A 13,939-nucleotide genomic window follows, 5' to 3' on the forward strand; every position below is an offset into this window, starting at 1 on the left:
GAAAGCCCAAAAATTAAATGTTCGTCAGTTATTTTTAAAAAACTCTGAATTTTACGTTACATCTAAGACGTCACAACACCGCTCCCGAATGGGCTCGAACCACCAAACCTTTCGGTTAACAGCCGACGGCGTTAACCATTGCGCAACGGAAGCCCAAAGATTAAATGTTCGTCAGGTATTGTGGAAAAACTTTGGATTTTTACGTTACCTGTGAGATTTCACAACTCCGCTCCCGGGTGGTCTCGAACCACCAACCTATTGGTTAACAGCCGAACGCGCTAGCCAATTGAGCCACGGAAGCCCAAAAACTAAATGGTCGTCAGGTATTGTTGAAAAACTTTGGCTTTTTACGTTACATCTAAGACCTCACAACACCGCTCCCGGATGGGCTCGAACCACCAACCTTTCGGTAACAGCCGACGGCGTTAACCATTGCGCAACGGAAGCCCAACGATTAAATGTTCGTCAGGTATTGTGGAAAAACTTTGGATTTTTACGTTACATGTGAGATTTCACAACACCGCTCTTGGGTGGGCTCGAACCGCCAACCTTTCGGTTAACAGCCGAACGCGCTAGCCATTGCGCCACGGAAGCCCAAAAATTAAATGTTCGTCAGGTATCGTGGAAACACTTTGGCTTTTTACGTTTCATGTGAGATTTCACAACACCGCTCTTGGGTGGGCTCGAACCACCAACCTTTCGGTTAACAGCCGAACGCGCTAACCATTGCGCCACGGAATCCCAAAAATTAAATGTTCGTCAGGTATTGTGGAAAAACTTTGGATTTTTACGTTACATGTGAGATCTCACAACACCGCTCCCGGGTGGGCTCGAACCACCAACCTTTCGGTTAACAGCCGAACGCGCTAACCATTGCGACACGGAAGCCCAAAGATTAAATGTTCGTCAGGTATTGTGGAAAAACTTTGACTATTTACGTCACATCTGAGACTTCACAACACCGCTCCCGGATGGGCTCGAACCACAAACCTTTTGAATAACAGCTGAACGCTCTAACCTTTGCGCCACGGAAGCCCAAAAACTAAATGGTCGTCAGGTATTGTTGAAAAACTTTGGCTTTTTACGTTACATCTAAGACCTCACAACACCGCTCCCGGATGGGCTCGAACCACCAACCTTTCGGTAACAGCCGACGGCGTTAACCATTGCGCAACGGAAGCCCAACGATTAAATGTTCGTCAGGTATTGTGAAAAACTTTGGATTTTTACGTTACATGTGAGATTTCACAACACCGCTCTTGGGTGGGCTCGAACCGCCAACCTTTCGGTTAACAGCCGAACGCGCTAGCCATTGCGCCACGGAAGCCCAAAAATTAAATGTTCGTCAGGTATCGTGGAAACACTTTGGCTTTTTACGTTTCATGTGAGATTTCACAACACCGCTCTTGGGTGGGCTCGAACCACCAACCTTTCGGTTAACAGCCGAACGCGCTAACCATTGCGCCACGGAATCCCAAAAATTAAATGTTCGTCAGGTATTGTGGAAAAACTTTGACTTTTTACGTCACATCTGAGACTTCACAACACCGCTCCCGGATGGGCTCGAACCACAAACCTTTTGAATAACAGCTGAACGCTCTAACCATTGCGCCACGGAAGACAAAAAATTAAATGTTCGTCAGTTATTTTTAAAAAACTCTGAATTTTACGTTACATCTAAGACCTCACAACACCGCTCCTGGATGGGCTCGAACCACCAACCTTTCGGTTGACAGCCGACGGCGTTAACCATTGTGCAACGGAAGCCCAAAGATTCACAACACCGCTCCCGGATGGGCTCGAACCACCACCCTTTCGGTTAACAGCCGACGGCGTTAACCATTGTGCAACGGAAGCCCAAAGATTAAATGTTCGTCAGGTATTGTGGAAAAACTTTGACTATTTACGTCACATCTGAGACTTCACAACACCGCTCCCGGATGGGCTCGAACCACAAACCTTTTGAATAACAGCTGAACGCTCTAACCTTTGCGCCACGGAAGCCCAAAAATTAAATGTTCGTCAGTTATTTTTAAAAAACTCTGAATTTTACGTTACATCTAAGACCTCACAACACAGCTCCCGGATGGGCTCGAACCACCAACCTTTCGGTTAACAGCCGACGGCGTTAACCATTGCGCAACGGAAGCCCAAAGATTAAATGTTCGTCAGGTATTGTGGAAAAACTTTGGATTTTTACGTTACCTGTGAGATTTCACAACACCGCTCCCGGGTGGGCTCGAACCACCAACCTTCCGGTTAACAGCCGACGGCCGTAACCATTGCGCAACGGAAGCCCAAAGATTAAATGTTCGTCAGGTATTGTGGAAAATCTTTGGATTTTTACGTTACATGTGACATCTCACAACACCGCTCCCAGGTGGGCTCGAACCACCAACCTTTCGGTTAACAGCCGAACGCGCTAACCATTGCGCCACAGAAGCCCAAAGATTAAATGTTCGTCAGGTATTTTTAAAAAACTCTGAATTTTACGTTACATCTAAGACCTCACAACACCGCTCCCGGATGGGCTCGAACCACCAACCTTTCAGTTAACAGCCGACGGCGTTAACCATTGCGCAACGGAAGCCCAAAGATTAAATGTTCGTCAGGTATTGTGGAAAAACTCTGACTTTTTACGTCACATCTGAGACTTCAAAACACCGCTCCCGGATGGGCTCGAACCACAAACCTTTTGAATAACAGCTGAACGCGCTAACCATTGCGCCACGGAAGCCCAAAAATTAAATGTTCGTCAGTTATTTTTAAAAAACTCTGAATTTTACGTCACATCTGAGACCTCACAACACCGCTCACGGATGGGCTCGAACCACCAACCTTTCGGTTAACAGCCGAACGCGCTAACCATTGCGCCACGGAAGCCCAAAATTTAAATGGTCGTCGGGTATTGTGGAAACACTTTGGCTTTTTACGTTACATGTGAGAGCTCACAACACCGCTCCCGGGTGGGCTCGAACCACCAACCTTTCGGTTAACAGCCGAACGCGCTAACCATTGCGCCACAGAAGCCCAAAGATTAAATGTTCGTCAGGTATTTTTAAAAAACTCTGAATTTTACGTTACATCTAAGACCTAACAACACCGCTCCCGGATGGGCTCGAACCACCAACCTTTCGGTTAACAGCCGAACGCGCTAACCATTGTGCCACGGAAGCCAAAAAATTAAATAATCGTCAGTTATTTTTAAAAAACTCTGAATTTTACGTTACATCTAAGACCTCACAACACCGCTCCCGGATGGGCTCGAACCACCAACCTTTCGGTTAACAGCCGACGGCGTTAACCATTGCGCAACGGAAGCCCAAAGATTAAATGTTCGTCAGGTATTGTGGAAAAACTTTGGATTTTTTCGTTACATGTGAGATTTCAAAACACCGCTCCCGGGTGGGCTCGAACCACCAACCTTTCGGTTAACAGCCGAACGCGCTAACCATTGCGCCACGGAAGCTCAAAAATTAAACGGTCGTCAGGTATTGTGGAAAAACTTTGGCTTTTTACGTTACATTTGAGACTTCACAACACGGCAGCCGGGTGGGCTCGAACCACCAACCTTTTGGTTAACATCCGAACGCGCTAACCTTCGAGCCAAGGAAGCTCAGAAATGAAATGGTCGTCAGGTATTGTGGAAAAACTCTGACTTTTTACGTCACATCTGAGACTTCAAAACACCGCTCCCGGATGGGCTCGAACCACAAACCTTTTGAATAACAGCTGAACGCGCTAACCATTGCGCCACGGAAGCCCAAAAATTAAATGTTCGTCAGTTATTTTTAAAAAACTCTGAATTTTACGTTACATCTAAGACCTCACAACACCGCTCCCGGATGGGCTCGAACCACCAACCTTTCGGTTAACAGCCGACGGCGTTAACCATTGCGCAACGGAAGCCCAAAGATTAAATGTTCGTCAGGTATTGTGGAAAATCTTTGGATTTTTACGTTACATGTGACATCTCACAACACCGCTCCCGGGTGGGCTCGAACCACCAACCTTTCGGTTAACAGCCGAACGCGCTAACCATTGCGCCACAGAAGCCCAAAGATTAAATGTTCGTCAGGTATTTTTAAAAGCTCTGAATTTTACGTTACATCTAAGACCTCACAACACCGCTCCCGGGTGGGCTCGAACCACCAACCTTTCGGTTAACAGCCGAACGCGCTAACCATTGCGCCACAGAAGCCCAAAGATTAAATGTTCGTCAGGTATTTTTAAAAAACTCTGAATTTTACGTTACACCTAAGACCTCACAACACCGCTCCCGGATGGGCTCGAACCACCAACCTTTCGGTTAACAGCCGAACGCGCTAACCATTGTGCCACGGAAGCCCAAAAATTAAATGTTCGTCAGTTATTTTTAAAAAACTCTGAATTTTACGTTACATCTAAGACCTCACAACACCGCTCCTGGATGGGCTCGAACCACCAACCTTTAAGTTAACAGCCGACGGCGTTAACCATTGCGCAACGGAAGCCCAAAGATTAAATGTTCGTCAGGTATTGTGGAAAAACTTTGGATTTTTACGTTACATGTGACATCTCACAACACCGCTCTCGGGTGGGCTCGAACCACCAACCTTTCGGTTAACAGCCGAACGCGCTAACCATTGCGCCACAGAAGCCCAAAGATTAAATGTTCGTCAGGTATTTTTAAAAAACTCTGAATTTTACGTTACATCTAAGACCTCACAACACCGCTCCCGGATGGGCTCGAACCACCAACCTTTCGGTTAACAGCCGAACGCGCTAACCATTGTGCCACGGAAGCCCAAAGATTAAATGTTCGTCAGGTATTTTTAAAAGCTCTGAATTTTACGTTACATCTAAGACCTCACAACACCGCTCCCGGATGGGCTCGAACCACCAACCTTTCAGTTAACAGCCGACGGCGTTAACCATTGCGCAACGGAAGCCCAAAGATTAAATGTTCGTCAGGTATTGTGGAAAAACTCTGACTTTTTACGTCACATCTGAGACTTCAAAACACCGCTCCCGGATGGGCTCGAACCACAAACCTTTTGAATAACAGCTGAACGCGCTAACCATTGCGCCACGGAAGCCCAAAAATTAAATGTTCGTCAGTTATTTTTAAAAAACTCTGAATTTTACGTTACATCTAAGACCTCACAACACCGCTCCCGGATGGGCTCGAACCACCAACCTTTCGGTTAACAGCCGACGGCGTTAACCATTGCGCAACGGAAGCCCAAAGATTAAATGTTCGTCAGGTATTGTGGAAAATCTTTGGATTTTTACGTTACATGTGACATCTCACAACACCGCTCCCGGGTGGGCTCGAACCACCAACCTTTCGGTTAACAGCCGAACGCGCTAACCATTGCGCCACAGAAGCCCAAAGATTAAATGTTCGTCAGGTATTTTTAAAAAACTCTGAATTTTACGTTACATCTAAGACCTCACAACACCGCTCCCGGATGGGCTCGAACCACCAACCTTTCGGTTAACAGCCGAACGCGCTAACCATTGTGACACGGAAGCCCAAAGATTAAATGTTCGTCAGGTATTGTGGAAAAACTTTGACTTTTTACGTCACATCTGAGACCTCACAACACCGCTCACGGATGGGCTCGAACCACCAACCTTTCGGTTAACAGCCGAACGCGCTAACCATTGCGCCACGGAAGCCCAAAATTTAAATGGTCGTCGGGTATTGTGGAAACACTTTGGCTTTTTACGTTACATGTGAGAGCTCACAACACCGCTCCCGGGTGGGCTCGAACCACCAACCTTTCGGTTAACAGCCGAACGCGCTAACCATTGCGCCACAGAAGCCCAAAGATTAAATGTTCGTCAGGTATTTTTAAAAAACTCTGAATTTTACGTTACATCTAAGACCTAACAACACCGCTCCCGGATGGGCTCGAACCACCAACCTTTCGGTTAACAGCCGAACGCGCTAACCATTGTGCCACGGAAGCCAAAAAATTAAATAATCGTCAGTTATTTTTAAAAAACTCTGAATTTTACGTTACATCTAAGACCTCACAACACCGCTCCCGGATGGGCTCGAACCACCAACCTTTCGGTTAACAGCCGACGGCGTTAACCATTGCGCAACGGAAGCCCAAAGATTAAATGTTCGTCAGGTATTGTGGAAAAACTTTGGATTTTTTCGTTACATGTGAGATTTCACAACACCGCTCCCGGGTGGGCTCGAACCACCAACCTTTCGGTTAACAGCCGAACGCGCTAACCATTGCGCCACGGAAGCTCAAAAATTAAACGGTCGTCAGGTATTGTGGAAAAACTTTGGCTTTTTACGTTACATTTGAGACTTCACAACACGGCAGCCGGGTGGGCTCGAACCACCAACCTTTTGGTTAACATCCGAACGCGCTAACCTTCGAGCCAAGGAAGCTCAGAAATGAAATGGTCGTCAGGTATTGTGGAAAAACTCTGACTTTTTACGTCACATCTGAGACTTCAAAACACCGCTCCCGGATGGGCTCGAACCACAAACCTTTTGAATAACAGCTGAACGCGCTAACCATTGCGCCACGGAAGCCCAAAAATTAAATGTTCGTCAGTTATTTTTAAAAAACTCTGAATTTTACGTTACATCTAAGACCTCACAACACCGCTCCCGGATGGGCTCGAACCACCAACCTTTCGGTTAACAGCCGACGGCGTTAACCATTGCGCAACGGAAGCCCAAAGATTAAATGTTCGTCAGGTATTGTGGAAAATCTTTGGATTTTTACGTTACATGTGACATCTCACAACACCGCTCCCGGGTGGGCTCGAACCACCAACCTTTCGGTTAACAGCCGAACGCGCTAACCATTGCGCCACAGAAGCCCAAAGATTAAATGTTCGTCAGGTATTTTTAAAAGCTCTGAATTTTACGTTACATCTAAGACCTCACAACACCGCTCCCGGGTGGGCTCGAACCACCAACCTTTCGGTTAACAGCCGAACGCGCTAACCATTGCGCCACAGAAGCCCAAAGATTAAATGTTCGTCAGGTATTTTTAAAAAACTCTGAATTTTACGTTACACCTAAGACCTCACAACACCGCTCCCGGATGGGCTCGAACCACCAACCTTTCGGTTAACAGCCAAACGCGCTAACCATTGTGCCACGGAAGCCCAAAAATTAAATGTTCGTCAGTTATTTTTAAAAAACTCTGAATTTTACGTTACATCTAAGACCTCACAACACCGCTCCCGGATGGGCTCGAACCACCAACCTTTAAGTTAACAGCCGACGGCGTTAACCATTGCGCAACGGAAGCCCAAAGATTAAATGTTCGTCAGGTATTGTGGAAAAACTTTGGATTTTTACGTTACATGTGACATCTCACAACACCGCTCTCGGGTGGGCTCGAACCACCAACCTTTCGGTTAACAGCCGAACGCGCTAACCATTGCGCCACAGAAGCCCAAAGATTAAATGTTCGTCAGGTATTTTTAAAAAACTCTGAATTTTACGTTACATCTAAGACCTCACAACACCGCTCCCGGATGGGCTCGAACCACCAACCTTTCAGTTAACAGCCGACGGCGTTAACCATTGCGCAACGGAAGCCCAAAGATTAAATGTTCGTCAGGTATTGTGGAAAAACTTTGGATTTTTACGTTACATGTGAGATTTCACAACACCGCTCCTGGGTGGGCTCGAACCACCAACCTTTCGGTTAACAGCCGAACGCGCTAACCATTGCGCCACGGAAGCTCAAAAATTAAATGGTCGTCAGGTATTGTGGAAAAACTTTGGCATTTGACATTACGTTTGAGATCTCACAACACCGCTCCCGGGTGGGCTCGAACCACCAACCTTTCGGTTAACAGCCGAACACGCTAACCATTGCGCCACGGAAGCTCAAAAATTAAACGGTCGTCAGGTATTGTGGAAAAACTTTGGCTTTTTACGTTACATTTGAGACTTCACAACACGGCAGCCGGGTGGGCTCGAACCACCAACCTTTTGGTTAACATCCGAACGCGCTAACCTTCGAGCCAAGGAAGCTCAGAAATGAAATGGTCGTCAGGTATTGTGGAAAAACTCTGACTTTTTACGTCACATCCGAGACTTCAAAACACCGCTCACGGATGGGCTCGAACCACCAACCTTTCGGTTAACAGCCGAACGCGCTAACCATTGCGCCACGGAAGCCCAAAATTTAAATGGTCGTCGGGTATTGTGGAAACACTTTGGCTTTTTACGTTACATGTGAGAGCTCACAACACCGCTCCCTGGTGGGCTCGAACCACCAACCTTTCGGTTAACAGCCGAACGCGCTAACCATTGCGCCACAGAAGCCCAAAGATTAAATGTTCGTCAGGTATTTTTAAAAAACTCTGAATTTTACGTTACATCTAAGACCTAACAACACCGCTCCCGGATGGGCTCGAACCACCAACCTTTCGGTTAACAGCCGAACGCGCTAACCATTGTGCCACGGAAGCCAAAAAATTAAATAATCGTCAGTTATTTTTAAAAAACTCTGAATTTTACGTTACATCTAAGACCTCACAACACCGCTCCCGGATGGGCTCGAACCACCAACCTTTCGGTTAACAGCCGACGGCGTTAACCATTGCGCAACGGAAGCCCAAAGATTAAATGTTCGTCAGGTATTGTGGAAAAACTTTGGATTTTTTCGTTACATGTGAGATTTCACAACACCGCTCCCGGGTGGGCTCGAACCACCAACCTTTCGGTTAACAGCCGAACGCGCTAACCATTGCGCCACGGAAGCTCAAAAATTAAACGGTCGTCAGGTATTGTGGAAAAACTTTGGCTTTTTACGTTACATTTGAGACTTCACAACACGGCAGCCGGGTGGGCTCGAACCACCAACCTTTTGGTTAACATCCGAACGCGCTAACCTTCGAGCCAAGGAAGCTCAGAAATGAAATGGTCGTCAGGTATTGTGGAAAAACTCTGACTTTTTACGTCACATCTGAGACTTCAAAACACCGCTCCCGGATGGGCTCGAACCACAAACCTTTTGAATAACAGCTGAACGCGCTAACCATTGCGCCACGGAAGCCCAAAAATTAAATGTTCGTCAGTTATTTTTAAAAAACTCTGAATTTTACGTTACATCTAAGACCTCACAACACCGCTCCCGGATGGGCTCGAACCACCAACCTTTCGGTTAACAGCCGACGGCGTTAACCATTGCGCAACGGAAGCCCAAAGATTAAATGTTCGTCAGGTATTGTGGAAAATCTTTGGATTTTTACGTTACATGTGACATCTCACAACACCGCTCCCGGGTGGGCTCGAACCACCAACCTTTCGGTTAACAGCCGAACGCGCTAACCATTGCGCCACAGAAGCCCAAAGATTAAATGTTCGTCAGGTATTTTTAAAAGCTCTGAATTTTACGTTACATGTGAGAGCTCACAACACCGCTCCCTGGTGGGCTCGAACCACCAACCTTTCGGTTAACAGCCGAACGCGCTAACCATTGCGCCACAGAAGCCCAAAGATTAAATGTTCGTCAGGTATTTTTAAAAAACTCTGAATTTTACGTTACATCTAAGACCTAACAACACCGCTCCCGGATGGGCTCGAACCACCAACCTTTCGGTTAACAGCCGAACGCGCTAACCATTGTGCCACGGAAGCCAAAAAATTAAATAATCGTCAGTTATTTTTAAAAAACTCTGAATTTTACGTTACATCTAAGACCTCACAACACCGCTCCCGGATGGGCTCGAACCACCAACCTTTCGGTTAACAGCCGACGGCGTTAACCATTGCGCAACGGAAGCCCAAAGATTAAATGTTCGTCAGGTATTGTGGAAAAACTTTGGATTTTTTCGTTACATGTGAGATTTCACAACACCGCTCCCGGGTGGGCTCGAACCACCAACCTTTCGGTTAACAGCCGAACGCGCTAACCATTGCGCCACGGAAGCTCAAAAATTAAACGGTCGTCAGGTATTGTGGAAAAACTTTGGCTTTTTACGTTACATTTGAGACTTCACAACACGGCAGCCGGGTGGGCTCGAACCACCAACCTTTTGGTTAACATCCGAACGCGCTAACCTTCGAGCCAAGGAAGCTCAGAAATGAAATGGTCGTCAGGTATTGTGGAAAAACTCTGACTTTTTACGTCACATCTGAGACTTCAAAACACCGCTCCCGGATGGGCTCGAACCACAAACCTTTTGAATAACAGCTGAACGCGCTAACCATTGCGCCACGGAAGCCCAAAAATTAAATGTTCGTCAGTTATTTTTAAAAAACTCTGAATTTTACGTTACATCTAAGACCTCACAACACCGCTCCCGGATGGGCTCGAACCACCAACCTTTCGGTTAACAGCCGACGGCGTTAACCATTGCGCAACGGAAGCCCAAAGATTAAATGTTCGTCAGGTATTGTGGAAAATCTTTGGATTTTTACATTACATGTGACATCTCACAACACCGCTCCCGGGTGGGCTCGAACCACCAACCTTTCGGTTAACAGCCGAACGCGCTAACCATTGCGCCACAGAAGCCCAAAGATTAAATGTTCGTCAGGTATTTTTAAAAGCTCTGAATTTTACGTTACATGTGAGAGCTCACAACACCGCTCCCGGGTGGGCTCGAACCACCAACCTTTCGGTTAACAGCCGAACGCGCTAACCATTGCGCCACAGAAGCCCAAAGATTAAATGTTCGTCAGGTATTTTTAAAAAACTCTGAATTTTACGTTACATCTAAGACCTAACAACACCGCTCCCGGATGGGCTCGAACCACCAACCTTTCGGTTAACAGCCGAACGCGCTAACCATTGTGCCACGGAAGCCAAAAAATTAAATAATCGTCAGTTATTTTTAAAAAACTCTGAATTTTACGTTACATCTAAGACCTCACAACACCGCTCCCGGATGGGCTCGAACCACCAACCTTTCGGTTAACAGCCGACGGCGTTAACCATTGCGCAACGGAAGCCCAAAGATTAAATGTTCGTCAGGTATTGTGGAAAAACTTTGGATTTTTTCGTTACATGTAAGATTTCACAACACCGCTCCCGGGTGGGCTCGAACCACCAACCTTTCGGTTAACAGCCGAACGCGCTAACCATTGCGCCACGGAAGCTCAAAAATTAAACGGTCGTCAGGTATTGTGGAAAAACTTTGGCTTTTTACGTTACATTTGAGACTTCACAACACGGCAGCCGGGTGGGCTCGAACCACCAACCTTTTGGTTAACATCCGAACGCGCTAACCTTCGAGCCAAGGAAGCTCAGAAATGAAATGGTCGTCAGGTATTGTGGAAAAACTCTGACTTTTTACGTCACATCTGAGACTTCAAAACACCGCTCCCGGATGGGCTCGAACCACAAACCTTTTGAATAACAGCTGAACGCGCTAACCATTGCGCCACGGAAGCCCAAAAATTAAATGTTCGTCAGTTATTTTTAAAAAACTCTGAATTTTACGTTACATCTAAGACCTCACAACACCGCTCCCGGATGGGCTCGAACCACCAACCTTTCGGTTAACAGCCGACGGCGTTAACCATTGCGCAACGGAAGCCCAAAGATTAAATGTTCGTCAGGTATTGTGGAAAATCTTTGGATTTTTACGTTACATGTGACATCTCACAACACCGCTCCCGGGTGGGCTCGAACCACCAACCTTTCGGTTAACAGCCGAACGCGCTAACCATTGCGCCACAGAAGCCCAAAGATTAAATGTTCGTCAGGTATTTTTAAAAGCTCTGAATTTTACGTTACATCTAAGACCTCACAACACCGCTCCCGGGTGGGCTCGAACCACCAACCTTTCGGTTAACAGCCGAACGCGCTAACCATTGCGCCACAGAAGCCCAAAGATTAAATGTTCGTCAGGTATTTTTAAAAAACTCTGAATTTTACGTTACACCTAAGACCTCACAACACCGCTCCCGGATGGGCTCGAACCACCAACCTTTCGGTTAACAGCCGAACGCGCTAACCATTGTGCCACGGAAGCCCAAAAATTAAATGTTCGTCAGTTATTTTTAAAAAACTCTGAATTTTACGTTACATCTAAGACCTCACAACACCGCTCCCGGATGGGCTCGAACCACCAACCTTTAAGTTAACAGCCGACGGCGTTAACCATTGCGCAACGGAAGCCCAAAGATTAAATGTTCGTCAGGTATTGTGGAAAAACTTTGGATTTTTACGTTACATGTGACATCTCACAACACCGCTCTCGGGTGGGCTCGAACCACCAACCTTTCGGTTAACAGCCGAACGCGCTAACCATTGCGCCACAGAAGCCCAAAGATTAAATGTTCGTCAGGTATTTTTAAAAAACTCTGAATTTTACGTTACATCTAAGACCTCACAACACCGCTCCCGGATGGGCTCGAACCACCAACCTTTCAGTTAACAGCCGACGGCGTTAACCATTGCGCAACGGAAGCCCAAAGATTAAATGTTCGTCAGGTATTGTGGAAAAACTTTGGATTTTTACGTTACATGTGAGATTTCACAACACCGCTCCTGGGTGGGCTCGAACCACCAACCTTTCGGTTAACAGCCGAACGCGCTAACCATTGCGCCACGGAAGCTCAAAAATTAAATGGTCGTCAGGTATTGTGGAAAAACTTTGGCATTTGACATTACGTTTGAGATCTCACAACACCGCTCCCGGGTGGGCTCGAACCACCAACCTTTCGGTTAACAGCCGAACACGCTAACCATTGCGCCACGGAAGCTCAAAAATTAAACGGTCGTCAGGTATTGTGGAAAAACTTTGGCTTTTTACGTTACATTTGAGACTTCACAACACGGCAGCCGGGTGGGCTCGAACCACCAACCTTTTGGTTAACATCCGAACGCGCTAACCTTCGAGCCAAGGAAGCTCAGAAATGAAATGGTCGTCAGGTATTGTGGAAAAACTCTGACTTTTTACGTCACATCCGAGACTTCAAAACACCGCTCCCGGATGGGCTCGAACCACAAACCTTTTGAATAACAGCTGAACGCGCTAACCATTGCGCCACGGAAGCCCAAAAATTAAATGTTCGTCAGATATTTTTAAAAAACTTTGGATTTTTACGTTACATGTGAGATCTCACAACACCGCTCCCGGGTGGGCTCGAACCACCAACCTTTCGGTTAACAGCCGAACGCGCTAACCATTGCGCCACAGAAGCCCAAAGATTAAATGTTCGTCAGGTATTTTTAAAAAACTCTGAATTTTACGTTACACCTAAGACCTCACAACACCGCTTCCGGATGGGCTCGAACCACCAACCTTTCGGTTAACAGCCGAACGCGCTAACCATTGTGCCACGGAAGCCCAAAAATTAAATGTTCGTCAGTTATTTTTAAAAAACTCTGAATTTTACGTTACATCTAAGACCTCACAACACCGCTCCCGGATGGGCTCGAACCACCAACCTTTAAGTTAACAGCCGACGGCGTTAACCATTGCGCAACGGAAGCCAAAGATTAAATGTTCGTCAGGTATTGTGGAAAAACTTTGGATTTTTACGTTACATGTGACATCTCACAACACCGCTCTCGGGTGGGCTCGAACCACCAACCTTTCGGTTAACAGCCGAACGCGCTAACCATTGCGCCACAGAAGCCCAAAGATTAAATGTTCGTCAGGTATTTTTAAAAAACTCTGAATTTTACGTTACATCTAAGACCTCACAACACCGCTCCCGGATGGGCTCGAACCACCAACCTTTCAGTTAACAGCCGACGGCGTTAACCATTGCGCAACGGAAGCCCAAAGATTAAATGTTCGTCAGGTATTGTGGAAAAACTTTGGATTTTTACGTTACATGTGAGATTTCACAACACCGCTCCTGGGTGGGCTCGAACCACCAACCTTTCGGTTAACAGCCGAACGCGCTAACCATTGCGCCACGGAAGCTCAAAAATTAAATGGTCGTCAGGTATTGTGGAAAAACTTTGGCATTTGACATTACGTTTGAGATCTCACAACA

At 46.5% G+C, this 13,939-nt stretch overlaps 5 non-coding genes across 5 annotated transcripts; all 5 read right to left on the reverse strand.

Annotated features, from left to right (window-relative positions):
- Positions 1–3,396: 3,396 nt before the first annotated feature.
- Positions 3,397–3,469, reverse strand: TRNAN-GUU (transfer RNA asparagine (anticodon GUU)). Its single transcript has one exon. It is a non-coding gene; the product is annotated as a tRNA-Asn (tRNA).
- Positions 3,470–6,177: 2,708 nt separating this feature from the next.
- On the reverse strand, positions 6,178–6,250 carry TRNAN-GUU (transfer RNA asparagine (anticodon GUU)). Its single transcript has one exon. It is a non-coding gene; the product is annotated as a tRNA-Asn (tRNA).
- A 2,418-nt stretch (positions 6,251–8,668) lies between these two features.
- On the reverse strand, positions 8,669–8,741 carry TRNAN-GUU (transfer RNA asparagine (anticodon GUU)). The gene has a single exon. It is a non-coding gene; the product is annotated as a tRNA-Asn (tRNA).
- A 1,098-nt stretch (positions 8,742–9,839) lies between these two features.
- On the reverse strand, positions 9,840–9,912 carry TRNAN-GUU (transfer RNA asparagine (anticodon GUU)). Its single transcript has one exon. It is a non-coding gene; the product is annotated as a tRNA-Asn (tRNA).
- Positions 9,913–11,010: 1,098 nt separating this feature from the next.
- On the reverse strand, positions 11,011–11,083 carry TRNAN-GUU (transfer RNA asparagine (anticodon GUU)). Its single transcript has one exon. It is a non-coding gene; the product is annotated as a tRNA-Asn (tRNA).
- Between the last annotated feature and the right edge of the window lie 2,856 nt (positions 11,084–13,939).

This window comes from Phalangium opilio, unplaced genomic scaffold (assembly GCF_054372755.1).
Source record: "Phalangium opilio isolate 3A_F unplaced genomic scaffold, DU_Popi_V2 ptg000352l_1, whole genome shotgun sequence".
Lineage (NCBI taxonomy): Eukaryota > Metazoa > Arthropoda > Arachnida > Opiliones > Phalangiidae > Phalangium > Phalangium opilio.